General features: G+C 39.1%; 1 non-coding gene across 1 annotated transcript; it reads right to left on the bottom strand.

Annotated features, from left to right (window-relative positions):
- Positions 1-5,288: 5,288 nt before the first annotated feature.
- On the bottom strand, positions 5,289-5,395 carry LOC141597715 (small nucleolar RNA R71). The gene has a single exon (XR_012522935.1). It is a non-coding gene; the product is annotated as a small nucleolar RNA R71 (small nucleolar RNA).
- Positions 5,396-7,334: the final 1,939 nt, after the last annotated feature.

The following is a 7,334-nucleotide window of genomic DNA, read 5'->3' as shown; positions in this document are numbered from 1 at the left end:
CGTCGTTCTCGGTGGGCAAACAGTGCATTGTGCCCAATGAACCACATCTCCCAAGAAAATCACCGCCGCGCCATATAATGGAACATAGGTGACGGGTCAAAGTTACTCAAGCCTTCCCTTTGACGATCTTTTATCTAGAACTGTCTAGGTAGGACCTATAGGGCCTATCAAAACAGCACTAAAGAAAAAGATTAGAACGACCTCAAGGGAAAAATCCCTTGAGGCTAAAAACAGACAGAATTAAACAAATAAATAAAGTAGTTGCCTCCCCGGGAACGGCGCCAAAATTTGATACCGTCGTCAGGTACCAAAAATAAAATACCTAGTTACACTAACAGAAGCTAGCATAAGTAGGGTTGATCTCCACAGGGCGGTCACTATCTACTTGTCTATTCGGTCTGTCTACGGTCACAAGATGGGGGTCTGATTGTTTTTACTAAACTAACGAGATTAAGGCAAGAGAAATAGAGATAAGAGAAATTAAGCAGAGGGAAAGGAAACTAGGATGCCGGTCCATCAATGAATGTTAATTAATTGCAGTTAAGGTCACAAATTAGTCGATGTGTCGGTCTAAGGGGCAATGAATATCTCCTTCCAGTCTTAATTCGCCCTAAAATACTATTAGCTTAGCTTCCGCCCTCACTAAAGCATTCTATTGTTCACTGCGGGTCTCACCCCTTCCAACCTTCCGGTCCAGGCCGAGGCTTACCAATATTAAAAAGGCTAATTGCATCGATTCAATCAGCAAGATACAATAAAAGCAGCGATTAACAACATAGACAAAAACAACAACAACAATCTGCAAACTAATTAGCAATTAACATTCATTCATCGAATCTCCTAATCCTAGAAGGGAGAAATTAGCTAGACATGATAAAAGAAAGAACAAAAGCAAAGGGAAAAGAAATAAACATTAAATAAAGAGAGAAAAGGGAAAAAGAGAGAATTACAGTAGATCTGGAAAAAGAGAGGAACAGAGAACAGTAGAAAACAGAAGAAAAGTAGTGTATATGATGATGGGAGAGATACAAATGACGTCTCATCCTTCCTATTTATAGAAAATAGGATTTTTATTTGACCTAATAACGAATTAAGACTAAAAAGCCCGAGCCCATTAGCAAACCACTCGATCGAGTCATTTAAAACTACTCGATCGAGTAAAACTAAGCTCAAACCACTCGATCTAGTGAAAAATCTACTCGATCGAGTAAACCCTAAAATGCAACTACTCAATCGAGTAGAAAAAGGAGTCGATCGAACATAATTGTACTCGATCGAGTAGTTGCCAGCGCACAATTCCTACTTTGCGCACTGAAGTTCAAACGGATGCCATTTCTTCGTTACTTGGGAAAATAGGGCGATTCCGGTGGAGTTGGAAAGCTAAGAGGACAGGCTTTCATCTCCAATTGGAATTACCTGAAAATCAGTTGTATAACTCGATATATGGCTCTTAAAATTAGGCAATAGTAATTTGAAGTTCTTCCTTTGCTCGCCTAGCTATCTTACTTCTTTGCGCATCACAATTAGTAGTTTCCAAGCTCCGACTCAACTCATATCCTAAATGCATGCATAGGACGTGTTTTAGGCTTGATTATGGTCCTCTCCGGTTCATACCTGCAAATAATACAAGAGAAACCGAAGCAGACAATTCGGGGGACATTTGTAGCTAAACACTACACAAAATGCATAGAAATACGTGCAAATGAAGTACAAAATACTTATATAAAATACACGCATCACTCAACACTTCCACTCATACGGAAGACCACAATCACTATCATGCAATGACCACTATGTGACGTATAACTTGTATTTTCATCTTACTTGTACACAATAAAATCACATCAATTAACACAAAACCAAACAAAATTATCATATCATTCTTGTCATCCAATTACACATGTCAATTAACAAATTTCATGTAAATTTCACTCTTAAATAGCAAAAGCCACATAATACGGTCAAACGTAAACAATTCACTAGGTCTCATCCATATGGGGTCAACATGTTCATTCGACATAACCCAACCAATATAAATCATGAAAATACGGGTATACACTTGATATTTGGTCGAGTATGGACAAAACAATGATCAAGGCAGACCACTCGGTCGAGTGTAGGAGGACACTCGGCCGAGTAAGCGACCACTCGGTCGAGTACATTGTGCACTCGGCCGAGTGTCACCTGGGCATGAGGCTTTCCTTCTCAAACTCTGTTCCAAACTTTCCTATCTTATCACACCAACGCTAATAGACAAACTCTTGGCCCTAAGGCCATCATTCTAGCTCCTCAGATGGACACTACAACAAGATCACAAGGTACACCGTGGGCGTTTCACTCGACGATTGGGAGGCAACTTTACAAATGAAATCTATATTACCTCTCATAGGCCAAAATTTCACCCTAATACTTTCACACTCCATGCATACACACTTAGCTTAAGCGGCCATATCACATAACACAAGAAATTAGGATACCTTAACGACACAATTGAGCCCACATGCTTTATACATCACACTCTCACATTCATAACCACGGGGCGAACTGGGTAGCACTAAATCCACAACTTTACAGATATAATTAAACTCATCCATGCTTCCTCATGGTCGATAGGGTGATTGCCTTACAAAGGTTCATCCAAATTTCACAAAAAATCCCTCTAAAATCCCAAACTCTCAACTAATCCTCATTCTACCCTTAGGTACCTCAATCAATCCTCATTATTCCGCAATTCAAATCTCAAATATTTGTCAACTATAAGTCTCACATCAGGTTCAATAGCAACATTCCGCAACATCCAATCCATAAGTTTAACCATCAACAACTTCTCAACCTTGATTACACATCACTCATTGATGTGACCAATATTTGAGCATATTTAGTCCCCGAATTAGCCTCGTTCCTATGCTTTTTAGTGCATAATTGGGTCATTTACTATCTTTAGTCTTTCGTTTTGCATATTTTTTGAGGTTTTGTTTCCTTGGTAGGAGAGGAGTGCAAACCATGTATTTTCATGGAAAAATGGAGCTAAATTGATCAAATCTAATGATCAAGCATCAAAGTGAAGACAAGACTAGAAGGCCTATGTAAATAATGTAGTAGATGGGCAATGATGAGAAGATCCTTACATCCCCAACAAAATCCTTGAGGATTGTTGGAAGAAGAAAAGAAGAAATGAAGAAGAAGCTTGCTGAGCTACTATCCTCTCGTCGCAGCCTCGGGACGCTCGTCCTAGCCCTCCAGAATCCGAGCGTCCCACCACCCAGTCCGCTCGTCCTGGACCTCTACAAGCCGCTCGTCCCGACCATCTGGCCGCTCGGATTTCTTCACAGTGCAAAACATCCTCTCCCTTGGTCCACTCGGGATGCGCATATTCCTTGAAGACTAGCGAAGCGGAGATGAGCATCTCCTTCGAGAGGAGCACTTCCTCAACTTTTCTTAAAGGTCTTAATCGTCATTTAAGCCCTTAGTAACCCTAATTTATGTACCTAATCCTTAGTATAAATACCCCATTGTACTAATTAGATTATCATGTTCTTCTTATGCAATCTTACTCTCATCTTAATCATGTAATCAACTTTTAATTAAGCATTAATACAAATCTCATTTCATTAATTTCTCTATTGTTCATCATTTATTTTGGGTAATTGAAGATTATTTGGGTATTATTGGGAGATTGACAACCTTCCATCAATCATCAAGTACTTCTATTATTCTTTGCTTATTATTTTGGAATCATCATTAAGTATAATTCTCTTAACCCTTATTTTAATTATTGTTAATCATTTCCATTCATTCATCATGTTTTGCTTTGTTAATATGATTGACAACCTTGTTAGCATGTTAAACTTGATAATGAGTGAGTAGTTTCCTTAGCTAGGGTTAATGGGGAATTAGGGGAAACCAACATGGGGGATGATTCATGCTTAATCTAATATGTTCACATAATTTATTTCCTTGCTTGTTGTGATCTCAACTTATGCACATGTTATGTTTGATGAAATACGAGCCTATGAATCCTTGCATTTTTTACTCATCACCTACCTTTTCAATGAGACTTGTAAGACATAAACCAACTCGAGTCTCATTAGACCATGTATATAGTTGACTAGGGAGGATTAAGTCGACTTGTAGGTGTTGTACAATATAATAGATTCGGCTCCGGGACCCAAACCTTCCTAGGATTGTAAGATATAAACCAACTCGATCCTATCACAACAATAATTGCTTGCTTATAATTTGAGAATATGTTTGTATGATCAATTACCATGAATCCCCTATGAACCCATGACATGGTAGTGCTTTTAATCAATTGTTTACATCTCATTTTAATCATCTTGCTTGTTTATTTACATTGTTATTTAGTTTAGTGATCTTCTTATCTCAAACCAAATTGTGACACCCTTAGACACCACTACTTGCAATCGAAAATCCTACATCAATACCCGTCCCTTGGGATCCGACCTTTACTTACCTCTTTACTAATAGTAGAGTAGTTTGTGAAGTTATAAATATTGTTTTGGTCTAGGTGCTCCTAACGACAAGTAACCGAAAACGATAGTCAAACCAAAAATGGCGCCGTTGCCGGGGACGGTGTTAACTTGATTTGATTTTCTTTGATTGTTCTTAATTGTGTCTTTCTTTGCCTTGGGGAAGTAAAACTCCTCAAGGTTTGTTCTAATTATTTTCAAGTTGTTTGATATTTTGCATGTCTAAAAGATGACAAGGTAACTTGTTACCCATTGATCACGAAATTGAAAGAACTTTGACAACCAATAGAAGACTTGCTAGAAATACTTTGAGAGGTATTGGTGAGATTGTGGATATTCAATCAAATAATATTGAGTTCATCAACCCTTTTGCAAGAGAAGGAGAGGAGAACCCAACACAAAACCCACCACAAAATAACCCCACAATGCCTAAATTTTCATCACATTCCGTACCAACCGAGGAGAACCTACCCAATGGTACTCCCACACCACAACATTTGACCGGTAATTTCATTGCAAAATCCGCATTTATCCAATTAGTCGAAAGAAGCCAATTTGGGGGAATGCCTAGTGAAGACCCTCATTCTCATATGGAGATTTTTTGTGACTATTGTGATGCGATTTCACAAACCGGAGTGACTCAAGACCAAATTCGATGGGTCTTATTTCCTTTTTCTTTGATTGGTACCGCGAAACAATGGCTAAAGAGCCTTGATAAGGCTACTCTTGGTATTGACTCTTGGAAGAAATTGGCTCTTGCTTTCTACAAAAAAGTTCTACCCTCCGGAAAAGACTAACATGCTAAGAGCCCAAATCACGGGGTTTAAACAAAGGGACGAAGAATCTTTGTATGAAGCTTGGGAGCGATTCAAAGGAACTTGTCGCTCATGTCCTCATCATGGACTTAGCGAGTGGTTCTTGGTACAACAATTTTGGAATGGTCTTTATGAAGACTCCCGAAACATTCTCAAGATGGGATCAAATGGTATGTTCACCGAAGTTGAGGATAATCAAACATGGAACAAGATTGAGGAAATGGTGGTCCATAACTCACAATATAGTAGACCTCGAAAGGCTACTAGAGGAGGAAAGCATGAAGTGGACTCTATTACTCAATTGGGTGCTCAACTTAGTGCTCATATTGATACCATTAATTTGAAGTTTGAAAAGGCTATGGCAAAACTTGAAGAAGCCTCCAAATCACCAAAGCAACATGTTAATGCCATGGTGGCGTCTTCATCAATTCTAAGTGTAATATGTGAGAATTGTGGAACTTTGGGACATGACCAAAGTGAATGTAGGGGAACAAGTGAGCAAGTGAATGCTTTTCAAGCATACAAGAGTGGTACCCCTTATTCCAACTATTACAATGAAAACACCAAATTCCATCCAAATCTCTCATACAAAAGCCAAAATGTTCAAAACCCTCAACCAACATACATCCCACCTCCAATGAGAAACCAAAATCAAAGACCCTTTTACAACCAAAACCAAGGTTACCAAAATCAAACTCCATACACTCAATCAAATGACCAAGGTTTTGATATTCAAAAAGCGGTCCTCCAAATGCAAAAGAACCAACAAGAGTTTTTCACTCAAATGCAAAAGGATAGCCAAGCAAAAGACATCACCATTAACAACATACTAGCTCACACAAAGATGTTGGAGACCCAAATGTCTCAATTAGCATCTTCAAGTTCACAAAGACAAAAGGGGCAATTACCACCTCAAGGTAACCCCACAAGACAAGAATCCGTGAGTGCCATCAATTTGAGGAGTGGTACAAGGTATGAAGGGCCGAAGAGGCCCGTTGATGAAGATGTTGTGAATGCTAGTGACAAGGAAAGATTGTTGAAAACTCTAAAGAAGAAGAACCCACCATTCAAGAAGTTTGAAAGAAGGATGAAGAGAAGGCCAAAGAAAAGGAGCCTATTGTGATTAGACTTCCATTCCCGAGTCGTCAAGCTAAGCCTAAGTTTGATGACCAAGTTGGAAAATTCATGGAGATTGTGAAGAATTTAGAAGTCTCAATTCCATTTACGGAATTGATCAATCATGTTCCGGCCTATGCAAAGTATATGAAAGATATCCTTACAAAGAAGAAATCAATCTGGAAGCTTGAGACTATTGCTGTCACTAAAGTAAGTAGTACTATTCTTCAAGGGAGTTCACCTCCAAAGCTCAAGGATCCGGGAAGTTTCTTCATTCCATGCAATATTGGTGATACTACAATCAACAAAGCTTTATGTGACCTTGGGGCAAGTGTTAGTGTCATGCCATATTCGGTAAGCAAGAGGCTAGGAATGGGAGAGCTCAAATGCACCAACATCACGCTTCAAATGGCGGATAGATCAACAAAGACACCTTTAGGGGTGTGGGAAGATGTTCCCGTAAGAATTGGCAAATTCTTCATCCCGGTAGATTTTGTTATTGTTGACATGGAAGAAGACTCCAACATTCCTATTATTTTAGGAAGACCTTTCTTGCACACCGCGGGAGCGGTGATCGATGTAAAACATGGAGAGCTCACCTTTAAAGTGGGAGATGAAACCATCACTTTCAATCTTGACAAGACTATAAGAGCTCCACGATTACATGAGCCATGTTTTATGGTTGATCACTATAGCCGGAAAGATGATAGGAAGAAGTTGGCATTTCAATGGAAGAAGAAGGTGGATGATGCTCCATCAAAAAAGCAAGGAAATTGCAACAATGAGAGCTTGAAAAGCTCACCCATGACAAGTGAAGAAGAAGGCCTCATTGGCCAAGAAAAGAAAGAAGGAGAGTAGTCTTCATCAACTCAAGACATTTTTAGTGATCAAGTGGACGAAGTATGCGGTCTTT

This window comes from Silene latifolia, chromosome 8 (genome assembly GCF_048544455.1).
Source record: "Silene latifolia isolate original U9 population chromosome 8, ASM4854445v1, whole genome shotgun sequence".
In the NCBI taxonomy this organism is placed as follows: Eukaryota; Viridiplantae; Streptophyta; class Magnoliopsida; order Caryophyllales; family Caryophyllaceae; genus Silene; species Silene latifolia.
The sequence above is the reverse complement of the archived record's forward strand: the minus strand, read 5'-3'. Positions and strand labels throughout refer to the sequence as shown.